General features: G+C 38.4%; 1 protein-coding gene across 1 annotated transcript in view; it reads right to left on the bottom strand.

Annotated features, from left to right (window-relative positions):
- Window positions 1–8,918, bottom strand: part of UBAP1 (ubiquitin associated protein 1) — a gene marked incomplete at its 3' end in the record, with an annotated part of 68,818 nt that extends 59,900 nt beyond the window's left edge. Inside the window, exon 1 of the mRNA XM_006898505.1 lies at window positions 8,728–8,918. The remainder of the gene's footprint in view (window positions 1–8,727) is intronic.
- Window positions 8,919–13,407: the final 4,489 nt, after the last annotated feature.

Below are 13,407 nucleotides of genomic sequence, written 5' to 3'. Positions count from 1 at the left end.
GACCCTCAATGAGATGGATCGATTCTGTGAGTGGAGTGGTGGGAATGAATGTGTTTGAGACAGCAAGGTTGGCACAGGATAGAATGGCGTTTAGGGCTCTTGTACATAGGGTCGCTATGAGTCGCAAATGACTCGATGGCACATAACAACAACTCATCGATGTGGTACTGAGAACAGAGTTTATCAGGGAAGTTGAGGGAAGAGGCAAAGAATATCTCACAACACATGTCCAAGCTTTAGTCCAACAGTTCCAAAGCACAATTCTTCAATCAGTCCAGGATCTGGCTTCAGTTCAGCAGTCAAATCCAAATCATCCATCAAGGTTTAACTCATAGCAGTTTTAAGTCAGCTTCTCCTTCAGAAATCCAGAAAGTACAGTCAAACCTTTAACTGTGGCAACAAATGTAAGAAGCCTCAGCTCAAACATTGCCACAGTTTCTCTACAACAATGCTACAGTCTCTCTCCACCAGGGTTTTGCCACTATAAGCCTTGTTCACCTCAAGTCGTGCTGCTCAGTGTGAGAAGCACTCTTACTCTTATCCTAGTCCCACAACTAAGGCTGATTTGCAAGACCATGTGTTTGCAGTTAAGGTAGTAGGAGACCAGAAGGGTTTAACTAATGGCTTAAAAAAAGTCAACTTTTAGGCTAATGCCACAATTACTATACTCATTTTATAAATGAAAACGTTCAAAGCTTTATAAGACCCAACTACTCAAACAAGCACAGGAACATTAAAACATTTGCAATAAGCCCTCTTGAACAGTTATAACTGAACTGCTTTATGGACAGTGCATTTATGAAAGAATCTCATTTAACAATCTACAGTTTTGTTTAACATGGGTTCTCCAAAAGGTAATCTTTAATTATCTTTAAATTCTGCATATGGAAGAGAACTTTGTCTCGAATATATTCCAGATAAATGAAATATAAATTTTTTTAGTAAAAAGAACTCAATGCCAGGATAAAGTTAAGAGTTTATTAAATTACCAGTTGGAATTTCCCATTCCGGAAAGTACATTAAATAAGATATAAATAATTTAAGGCCCCAAGTGATTTCATTCTTTTAAAAAAAAGTTTTAGGGTTTTCTTTCATTAGTGTCACTTAGAAATACAATAAATTCTTGAGAGAGGAAAATTCTGTCTAGAAAAAAAAAATTCCAAGTTTTAGAATTCACAAGCTACCCAAAATGTCTGTTCCATATAATACAGCTGGCATTTTAATATGAATTTTGCCCCCATGAAAGGTAATCACTTCTTATGAAGGAATGTGGGAATAAGGACCAACTAAAAGAAGGAAACTAAAGATTTATTTTTCACATCCACTCTCACCAAACTGTAAGATGAAACATGTATGCTCTTAAATTACAGGAAAACGTGAAAATATAAGGATTAAGTCCCATTATTATCAATAAAGAAAAAATTGAGAAGAGAACACCAGGTTGGGATCAAGGTGACGATGAGATGCAACAGAGGACAAGCATGATGATTTAACCACAAAGTTTCCAATGAGTTATTAAAGGAGAGCTGGGAATAAGCTAAAGAACTAGTCTGGTATTCAAATTTCTACCTTTACTTCTATTTACCCAATAGAGCTGATGTAATTGTCAGGTGCCATGGAGTTGGAACTAACTCATACAAGATCCTTCAGTGAGTCTTCTGAGGCTGTAAATTGCATGGAAGGAGACCGTCCATCCTTCTCCATCCCAAGGTGGATTCAAATCTCCTACCTTTGGATTGGCAACACAACTCCCTATCCACTAAGCCACAAGAGCTTCCAACAATTCATTATTTGCAGTATATTTAGACTCTAGCAAATGTTTTCTATTTCAGTGTAATTCTTGCAAAGAATAAAAACTCCAACTCTTTAGAAAAACAATTCCTAAAGTGAAAGTCTCAATATCAAGAAAACAAAACTCCTTATGAATCAGGGTGAAGTTTCTCTCAGGGAGGAGTGATAGGGAATGGCAAAGGACACACTGACAAAGGAGATTAATCAGAACTGGCTTTGACAAGCACTGTGGCAACTGGACAATTAAAACAGACATTCCGGGCGGGGGGGGGAAGAAGAACGAACTGGGGAGGAGGGTAGAGAAAACAATGCAACAATGAATGAATGAGAACCCAAAATCTCTGTAAATGTTCATTAAAACTAATAAAATTTAATAATAATTTAAAAAAAACCAACTCTTCATCAATGGACCAATAGGTAAGATGATTATAGCTGGAGAAAAGATTGAAGTTGTCAATTACTTCATTTTACAAAGAAGAAACAGATGTTGTAGAGAAGGGAAAGCCAGAGTACTCCTTGGAGGCAAAGATGATAAAGCTTCATCTTACATATTTTGGGCAATTTGCTAGGAGATTGGAGTGGGACATATGCTTGGGAAGGAGGGAAGGACAGTGAAAGTGAGGAAGACCCTCAACTAGATGGACTGACAGAGTGACTACAGTAATGGACTCAAGTATGTTAGAGATTGTGAGGGTGGCACTGGATAGGACAGGGCTCAGATCTGTTGTTTAGAGGGTCAATGACAGTATAGAGACTAAGGTGAGCCTGACCCTGGACATGGCCTTCCCAATTACTTGTTATGCATCAGACAGCTGCACAAAGACTAAGGATGACAGAAGAATCATCGATGCCTTCGAACTGTGGTGCTAAAGAAGAGTCTTGAACATACCATGGACAGCCAAGAAAACAAATGGGTCTGTCTTGAAGAGGGTAAAACCAAGTTTCTCCTTAGAGGCTAAGACTTTGAAGCTCAGGTTCATCTACTTTGGGCATATGGCCAGAAGAGACTAGCCCTTGGAGGAGGACATCACGCTTAGAAAGGTGGAGGGACAGAGCAGGAGACGACGACCCCGGATGAGATGGACTGATACAGTAACAATGGGTGTTGGTGTGTTGGAATTAGTGAGACTGACTCAGGGCAGGGTCCTGAGCTGCTGTACATAGGGTTACTATGGGTTGCAGGCAAATGGACAGCAAATAACAACAATAGCAACATGTGCCACTTGAAGGCACCTAACAACAGGATCCACAATCAAAACTCATTGTTAACAGTAGTCAAGAGATCAAAAGATATGCTACATTATGAAAAATCTCCTATCAAGGATCTCTCCCAAGTGTTAACAGTAATAACTACAGTTTAAAGACTAAGGTGTGCCTGATCCAAGCCAAAATATTTTCAATTACTTGCTATAAGGATGACTGAAGAAGAATCAATGCCTTTGAGTTGTGGCACTGCAGAAGAGTACTCAATATCTCATGAACTACCAAAAGAATAAACTAAGTCTGTCATGGAAACAGTGTAACCACAGTACTCCTCAGTGGCAAGAACCATGTTTAAGTTTGTCTCATACTTAGAGCACTGTACAGAGGGGCCAGTCCTTAGAAAAGGGCATCATACTGGATAAAGGTGAAGGATCAGAGAAAGACCCCTAACAGGACAGACTGACACAGTGACTGTAACAATGGACCCAAGTGTATCAGACAGTGTAAGGATGGTACAGAATAGGACAAGGTTCATATCTGTTGTTCACAACATCACTATGTGTCATAGTCAACTCCACCACAACTAACATTACCATCACAAAGTCAAAATCACTCACTCACTGTCATGGCGATGGAACCAACTCACAGTTAATACTAAGAAACTAAAACGCTTTAAATATACACAGAAAAAATAAAATGCTGCCAAGATTTTTATAGCAGAAGTTAAAAGAGTTTAACAGTGGAAGGAATTCCTTTAAGTACAAGTGAATAATTGACAAAAACAAACAGCTTTCAAAATGTGTTCCACATTATCCTTTCCAATTCACAACTCATCACAACAAGATAAACAGCCCAATCACAAAATGGGCACAGGATATGAACAGAAACTTCACCAAAAAAGACATTCAGATGGCAAACATACACATGAAGAAATGTTCAAAATCCCTAACTCTAAGAAAGATGCAAATCAAAACAACTGTAAGATATCATCTCATCTCAGCAGCAATGGCAAAATTCAACAGAGCAGCAAACAACAAATGCTGGCAAGGCTGTGAAGAAACTAGAACCCTTATTCACTGTTGGTGGGAGTATAAAATGGTGAAACCACTTATAGAAGGCAGTATGGTGCTTTCTCAAAAAAGTTGGAAATAGAAATACCATTTGACCTAGCAATTCCACTACTGTTGACATACCCTAAAGAAATCAGAACTGCCATCCAAACAGATATATATATGCACACCCATGTTTACTGCTGCATTGATCACAAAAGCAAAGAGTTGGAAACAACCCAAGTGCCCATCAACAAATGAATGGATAGAGAAGCTGTGGTATATTCACACAATGGAATACTATGCAGCACTGAAAAACAAGGAACTCACGAAATATTATACAAAATGTCCTGAAGGACATTTTGCTGAGTTAAATATCTCAGTCACAAAAGGACAAATACTGCATAATGCCACTGTTGTAAAACAGGACTGACATGGGGGTTGGAGGTAAACTAAGAAAAGAGGGGCTAAATAATGTACATTGAAACAGATGAGTAATATAACCGCTTAAAAGGAATATATGATTATTTTGCATGACAACAGTCCAGAATAAGCTGCATAGTAAAGTGGATTGTGGGTGGGAGGAGGGATTGTACAATAATGAAAGAATATTTTTTTTTCCAAAGTAAAAAGTGAACTGGGGAGTGGGGTGGGCAGGGAGGAAAATGTGCAACAATGATTGAATAGAAATCCAAGTTCTGTATAAACTTTGATTAAAATCTCAATTAAAAAAATAAAATTCACAACTATTCATAATAAACTCAAAACACAGTAAAAATCAGGTTATCAAAAATCTTTTTTAAAAATTTTATTTTATTTCATTATTTTTTGTGTGTACTGTCAAATCAGATGTGACTGATACAGGAGGAGATTGTTCCTCCTTCTCCAGCAGAGCATCTGGTGGATTTGAACTGTGTACCTCTGAGATTGCAGTGCAGCTTCTTGCAAAAATCTTTTTGAAAATACTTTAGAATACTAAAAGGTTAGACTGAGTGACTGACTATGCACTGTATCTAGTAACATCATCCACACAAGAAAAGGCTCTCATTGTCTAAAACATTAACATTTTGTAAAACCTATAGCTCATTCATAAATCTGCTAGCTTCTAAGTTGTGGAAAATTTGTGTAAACTGTGTATAACACACCATGCAAGCTGCTTTTAAAGTCCTCTAGCTTTGTAACTCCAAAGACAGGAAAGCAATTCCTAAGAAACAAGAAACAGCTTGCCTTTCCAATGCTTACTCAAGCAGATACTGAAACCTAAGGTCAGTTTAGATGCCACATTTATAGATACACTGTTTATTAAAATTAACAGAACATACAGGAGAAATACAAAAAGCACATACCATAAAAAGAAAAGATTGAAAAATTCAGTTCATTACAATTATAACTTTTCTTAGCAAAAGACGACAAAAACAGAAACAAGCCAAAATAAAAAATAAGCCAAGAAATTGAATACATACTTCAGAGCAAATAAATACACACAAAAAATGTTCAATTTGGGAAATGCCACAGATACCATTATAAACATACCAGATTAGGAGGGAAAAAAATTAAATAGTCTGACAGTATTAAGGAGTGGGAAGGAAGTAGAGCAATCAAAACTCAAAACATACACTGCTGACTCTTCGCTGAGTAACTACAGAATTCACAATTACCAACAGCCAATCAGTGACTCAAACACTGAAGTGTCTAGTAAATATTAAGCAACTGCCATTATGTGCCTTCAAGTCAGAATCGACTCAGAGCTGCCCCTTTAGTGGGCTTTCTGAAGCTGTGAATCGCAAGGGAGGAAGGAGACTGCTCATCTTTCTCCCCAGAACAGCTGGTGGATTTGAACCACCTGCTTTTAGGAGGTGGCAGCGCAATTCCTTACTCACAAGCCACACAGCTCCTATTAAGCAACTAATAATCCAGGCTGCTGAGAATGTATGTAGACTACCGAAATACAAATTTTGGTCCTTAATGAACTGGGTTCAATCTAGCACCATAATGTAAAAGAAATAAAAGTGTGAGTCCTTACACAGTTGAACAGAGGAGTGTATGTGTTCCCCAAATCATAAGGTATTCATTTCCTCCCAGAATACAGATGACATCATAAGTGACTAAACTTTAATGATCCATTTGTCATTCCAGTTACATTAATATTCCACTAAGAACAAACAATTTAAAATGGCATTACTTTAACTCTAATCCTTTAAAACTATCCTTTTATAAAACTATGAAGTTGGACAGCCCTTAGTTAAAATCTCAACTCTACCAAATACTATATAGTTCTTTAACCTCTTTGACCCCTAATACCAAAAAGTACACAGGCTACAACCAACCTACTTGACTATTTATACTGTTAAAATTGAGATTATGTATTTGGCAATGCCAAATTTATTAGAATATGCCGAGGGTCAGTGCCTTTCCCTTTGTAAATCATGCTGCCCCCTCACCGGAAAAGTATACCCCTGAACTGTAACTCTCCGTTCACAGGAAACTACTACTCTTACATTCAAACTGTTTTCTATTATCATAGGAAACAGCATGCTATAGGTTAGATGATCTTTCTTTTATATCAAAAGGTTCTATAAGCAACTAAAAAAATGCACAAACTCAAACTCCCTGTTATTAAGTCACTTCTGATTCAATGTAGCCTTCCATTGGGTTGCAAAGACTGTAAACTGTAACAGGAACAGGTGTCTTTCTCCACTGAAGCTACTGGTGGATTCTAATCCCAGGAGATGCACAGTCCTACAAAACTCACTACAACACAGATTTTCACAAGCAAGGATTCTCATACTGTGTGGAAAACTAAATACAGACGGTGGTTGAGCTTCTTTTCAATTGAAGGGTTTTTAAAAAAAATTCTAACAGTTTATTTGAGAAAGATGGTCTGAAGAGAACTATCTGATTAATGATTAGTTGATGGTGATGTCTCATTTTTGAGAAGAAAGGGTAACCTATAGGGAAAAAGTCTAAAATTAAAACTATTTACATTTGAAAAAAACTCAATACATTCAACCTATAATTAAAGAAATGTATAACACTGACATCTACAGCCTGAGCAAATAATAATATTGAAAATACTGATGAATTTTAATCACTGGATTAAACTACTAAAATCTTCATTTTAAATGCCTTACTAGCAAGAGAAGGATGAAAAAAAAAACACAAAATAAGGTGACATTTGTCCCATAAAAGAAAGCTGAATAAAAAAAAAAAAAAAGCTGAATAAAAAAACCACTGATGAGAAATAGAAGACTATATTTTTTTAATGCTGTTACTGTCTTCTTCAATATTAAAATGAAAAATAAGTCCTTCCTGATTTTATCAAGATGAGGTAATGAGTCCTAAATAAAGAAAAAGAAACCAAGTTTCTTATAATTGTCTACTTTCATCATCATCTTTTGCTTTCATTTGTAAAAAGAACTTTTTCCCCTCAGCGAGTCTCAGCAGGTTAATAAATGATTTGTCAACCTGTTATGTCATGATCAAGATGCTCCCTAAACTCTGGGAAAACATTCATTTTTTTCACTGCCACAAGTACAACACACATTATTAGTGTAATAACACAGCAGGCATTCACTAAATCTTGAAAAAGTAACAAAATGAATGAAGGAATAGTGCCAACTAAAATTAAAATTTCACCTATAAAATTCTACTTAAAGAAAAGCTAAGCAGATCATGTTAATACTTTTATTAGACTCTGGACATTTCACATTCATTGATGTAAGATAATGCAGAAATTTCCAGTTTAACTAGGTTGGGAAGTGAATCAGAAAGAGCTTTTCCCCACCACCAAATATGAAAGAATTTCAAAATAATTCCATCATACCATCTAAATTTCTAAATATTAATAAAGAACAGAGACAAAACACTGACAAGTGAATTAAGAACAAAACATATTTAACAGTCAATTACCAGTTTGGTTTAGCTAAACACCGCGAGATACTGGAAAAATTCCTGAGATTTTTACCTTTTTAACAAAAAATATTTTTCCCCCAACCATACATATATCCAGAGGCTAGTCCAGAGACAATCAGTTGTAGCCACACCACAAGGGGCAAAGATCACCGAGATAGCGTGTCAAGTGGATGAAATGCAGTTTGCCCTTCCAGACATGTAAGGATGTTTTTGAGGCCCTGGTGGACTATGTAAGTGAATCTCCACCCAAAAAACAAAAAAGCTACATAAACAGAGAAGACGACAGAACGTTAAAAAAGAAACAAACCCAAACTCGCTCACCCACTCAGATTTGTCTCTTAACTCTTTAACCTAATCGCCACAGAGAGAACTAATCAATTTCTCACGCTCCCAGACTAACCTCAACTCCTCATCCCTCACTGTCTTTTACTAAAATCTGGGTCTCTCTCCCCGATCTCTTTTACCTAGTTCCCACCAAGCTCTCACTCTAGCCAGACTTTGTCGACTGCACCGATTTTCCAGTCGGGTATTAGTCTCTTTAATCCGAACTCCCTTTTCCGCATCTCATCTGCCCTCCGCCCCTTCAACTCTGATCTTCTCACTCTGACCCTTCTCCCACAATCCACCCCAGGTCACTGATGTCCAGTGCTGATCATCAAGTCGGGTTCTTCCTCCAGTTCTCTCCCAATACCAGATCGGTCTCCCGATACCGGGCCCCCTCCCCCAACTCCACCCCTTTCCACCCCCTTCCCCAAAGGGAGGCCCCCCTCACCTGAACGCCGCTACCGCCGCCGTCCCAGAAACCAAAAGGTGCTGGCGCCGGCCGGCCGCCCAGGCTCAGTTCCCGCAAAGCTCCGGACAGCCCCTAGGGACAGCGAACGCCACCACCTCCAACTCTGGCCGCCCCGGGCCAAGCCAACACCGCAGACAGCCCAAGGACCGCAGCCGCCATGTTTAAGTCCTACTTCCCTCCTCCTGCCTCTTACGGTTCCGCCCCTTTGGACGTCTGACGTCGGGTCGCCGCGCTCCACCCGCCCGGGCCAATGGGAGGAGTCGGCAGTGACGTAACTGACCTCTCTAGGGTTGAACTCCCTCAGCCGTGTGGAGCAAGGGTCCCCAAAAAGAGAAGAGCGTAGGAATTAGAGAGATGGCCAAAGCTGGAAGGCAAAAGAGCCTTGAGTTGCAATGGGATATACAAAGATTTAGTAACGAGTCCTGTTTGGGATGCAGGATGCCTCGCTTCGTGACATGGTTCAAATCTTATCCTGTCTGGTAGGTCTCACTTTCCCCATTTACAAATGAATGAGTTGAAAAATTACTCTAATTCCAGTCTTGACATTCAATGAGTTTAAATAATCTAAGCTTGACTTTTCATTGCCTTATGTATTTATTGATGTACTTGCATATGAGTAGTTGATAAGACTGTTCAACAACCAGCACCTAGCCTAGATTTCACAGCTGATAATAAGCTTCTCCAATGATTCTTTCCACAGATGTAGTCAGTCTGATTTCAGTGCAGACCATCAAAGAGGCCCATGTAAATAGTCACTGTTCCTTATAAAAGGGATTTGCAATGAATCATTGACTATACAAAATTATATCATTTTTATCCAGCCTCGTTTCTGTCACCAAGCCCATATTTTCTGACTATTGATCCTTCTCCATTCTCAACTTTTGCTAACAGGAAAACCTGTTAGGGATCTCTCCAGAGTGTTGCAGAGCAAGGATGTCAGTCTAGAGACTAAAGTGCTCCTGATCCAGGCCATGGTCTTCACAATTGCTTGCTGAGAGCTGGAGAATGACCAAGGATGACAAAAGAATTGATGCTTTAGAGTTGTGGTTCTGGAGAAGAGTATTGACTATACCAAGGACTGCCAAGAGAATTAAACAGGTCTGTCCTGGAGTGGGTGAAACTAAGCTGCACCTTGGAGGCAAGGGTTTTGAGACTCAACCCACATACTTTGGGCAAGTAGCCAGAAGGGACCAGTCTTTGGACAAGGGTATCATGCTTGGAAAGGTGGAGGGACAGCACAGGAGAGGAAGACTTCAAATGAGATGGACTGACACAATAGCTGGAGTAATGAGGGTAAGTGTGTCTAAGACAGTGAGATTGGCTAAGGATAGAGCAGGGTTTAGAGCTATTGTGCATAGGATCACTATGAGTTGTAATAGACTCGGCGGCACATAACAACATTGAAGTAGATTAATAGAAAATCATTACAAAGAGATGAATTTCTTTCCAAATGTTCTTAATAGATGAGATAAATAGATACATGAAGTTAGCTGAAAAATAATTTTCGGTAAGTGTATTGTAAATGTATTGCTCTGGGAAAAGTTTGCTTCTGGCTAAAGGATTAAGAATGATTTCTTTCTCCACACTTTCTAGTTCAGTAAAGAATTTATATACTTTATGTCTATTTCTCAAGACCCATTTTCTCTCGAGTTCCAAGAACAGAGAAGGTGGTCTTTATGTTTTGAAGTGTGTGGTATTTTCAACTGGAAAGCAGAAAAGAAGGATCATTCCAGAAAGGGGGATTATAGGCCAGAGAATAGTGAGTCATTAATTCTGAATTGTTTATCTACTATTTGAGCAGATAATGGGACAGCCACAGAAGGTTTGTTAAGAGAGCACTAGCTGAGTAAAGCTCTTCATCAGAGCAATTAAAATGGTAACAGTGCATAAAATGGATGACAGACTACATAGCAGACTTCTAAAAGAAGACAAATACCAGAAAACAGAAGCAGTAGAGTTTGGAGACTAGGGGGAAAGTGAAGTAAGATTTAGGAGACACACTAAATTAGATCTAGATAGATGCTATACCAGAGGAAAAGAAGAAAGAGTCAAGTTTTGGGGTCTCATTAACAGAGACAAGCAAACTCTAAGGTATACTGAAATGCTAATAGAATTGATTCAGTTGGTCTGAGAGTTAATGTAATGGCAGAATTTTCTTAAGAGATGTTGGGAGATAATGTAAGCTTGAAAAGCAAGAAAGAGGTAAAGAGTACACATTTACAAGATTATTGGTGTTTTTTAAACAAATAAACGTTTCATTCATCCACTCAAGTACTTACTGAGTATGTGCAATATGCCAGGCAATGTTCTAAACATCTACGATACAACAGTATATAAAACAAATGCTCTCTCATTTTTATGGAAGCTAATAAACAATTTAAATATATTCTTTCTTTTTTTCTCTTTCTCCAAATTTCTATTTGCATTTTGAGATAAAAAAGGAAGATTTTATTTATTTCAATTTTTTTTTCAAACTATTAGTGCTGTTATATCCCTTCAAGTTAGAACTGAGTCATAGTTGACCCTCCAGGCTGTAAATCATATTGGAGGAGATTGGTGGTGGATTTGAACTGTTTTTGTGTTGTCATCACAGATCGCAAACACTAGGCCACCAGAATTCTGATGGCTTAGTGGTAAGAAGTTGTGCTGCCAACCTGAAGGCATGCAGTTTTAATCCTCCAGGCACTCTGCAGGAAGAAGATGGGCAATCTCCTCCCATGCATCTTACTGCTATGAGTTAATTCTGCTTTCATGGTGTATAACAATAGTAAACAATGGTGGTAAATAATAATGAGATGAGAATAAAGCAAAAAGAAAAAAAACTCAGAAAATAGCAACACTTGAAATTTGGAAAGGGGAGTTCATGGAAGGCATCATTGATAGATGACACAAAAGCAAAGATCTAAAGGAAGTGAGGGAATGAGTTATTTATATATCAAGAAGAAACACCTGTCCTAAGACAAAGTACAAAAGCCCTAGGACAGAAGTTCACCTCCTGTGCTCCAGGTACAATGAGCAGTCCAATGTGGCTAGAATTGAAGGGGCAAAGGGACAAATAATAGAAGATCAAGTCAGAGAGCTAAGAGATAAATCACATTTTGTTCTACTCATAGAGACTGTATACGACATAATGAAATAATGCTCAATCTTATATCATCTTTTCAATCTTTGTTATATTCCAAGTCCATTTTTGCAGCCACAGTATCAATGTCAATCCATCTTATAGGAAAGAGAGTTGACCTAAAGCACTTGCTGCAGAAGATAAAAGTCCTCAGTCTTCAATATGGAGTCCATCTGTTTTGGTTTTGGTTTTATGTTTTGTTTGTTTTGGTTTGGTTTTTTATATTTTAATGAACATTTATAAAGAACTTGGATTTCCATTCATTCATTGTTGTACGTTTTCTACCCTGCCCCCCTCCAGTTCACTTTTTTCTTTGGAAAAAAAGTTCTTTCATTGTTATACAGTTCCCTGCCCCCCAGACCACTTTACTATGAAACTCTTATTCTGGACTCTTGTCAAAGCCATGGTCTTTTCAATCACTTGTTATGCATCTGAAAATGAACAATGGCTAAGGGGGTCAGAAGAATTGATGCCTTTCAGTTGTGGTTTTGGAGAAGAGTGCAGAAAATCCCATGGACTGCCAACAGAACAAATAGATATGTCTTGGAGAAGGTGCAGTCAGAGTGTTCCTTGGAAGCAAAGATGAGGAAGTTTTGTCTTGCATACTATGAGGAGGTTGCTAAGAAAGGCTATTCATTGGAGAGGGACATCATGGTTGAGAAGGTGGAGGAACAATGCAGAGGAAGAACTTCAACCCAGTGGATTGACACAATGATGACAGCAATGGACTTGGAGGTGTCAGATTGTGAGGATGTCAAAGGATAGGACAGGGTTCAGATCTCTTGTTCATAGGGTCGATATGAGTCATATTGACTCAATGGCACCTAATAACAAAAATTTACCAACCATGCTCTTGTCCAGGGCCAGATCACCCCTGATAACATGCCCAAAGTAGGTGAGACAAAATCTTACCATCTTCATTTCTAAGGAGCACTGTGGCTGTACATCTTGCAAGACAGAATATATATACACACACGCGCGCGCGTGTATATATATATGTGTATATATTTGCCCCGCCCCATTCTAAACAGGACCATCTAATGTGATCTTGTCAGATTGGTTGGTAATGATAGCTGAGCACCATCTGGTTCTTCTGGCTTCAGGTTAAAAGACTCGTTAACAGATGACACAACATTGCTTGTGGAAAGTGAAGAAGACTTGAACCACTACAGAAGATCAAAGACTACAATCTTCAATATGGATTACATCTCAACATCATGATACAAAATTCCTCACCATTGGACCAATAGGCAACAGCATGATAAATGGAGAAAAGATTGAAGTTGTCAATTGTTTGTGTTTTGTTTGTTTTTTTTTTACTTGGATCCACAATCAACATCCATGGTAGTACCAGTCAAAAAATCAAAAGACATACTGCTCACCAAGGAAGACATTCAGATGGCCAACAAACACATGAAGAAATGTTCAAAATCCCTAGTTCTGAGAGAGATGCAAATCAAGACAACCATGAGATATCATCTCACTCCAGTAAGACTAGCAAAATTTAACAGAACAGCAAGCAACAAATGCTGGCGAGG

The sequence above is a fragment of the Elephantulus edwardii genome, unplaced genomic scaffold, assembly GCF_000299155.1.
Source record: "Elephantulus edwardii isolate Elephantulus edwardi_28Jun2011 unplaced genomic scaffold, EleEdw1.0 scaffold00232, whole genome shotgun sequence".
NCBI lineage: Eukaryota > Metazoa > Chordata > Mammalia > Macroscelidea > Macroscelididae > Elephantulus > Elephantulus edwardii.
The sequence above is the reverse complement of the archived record's forward strand: the minus strand, read 5'-3'. Positions and strand labels throughout refer to the sequence as shown.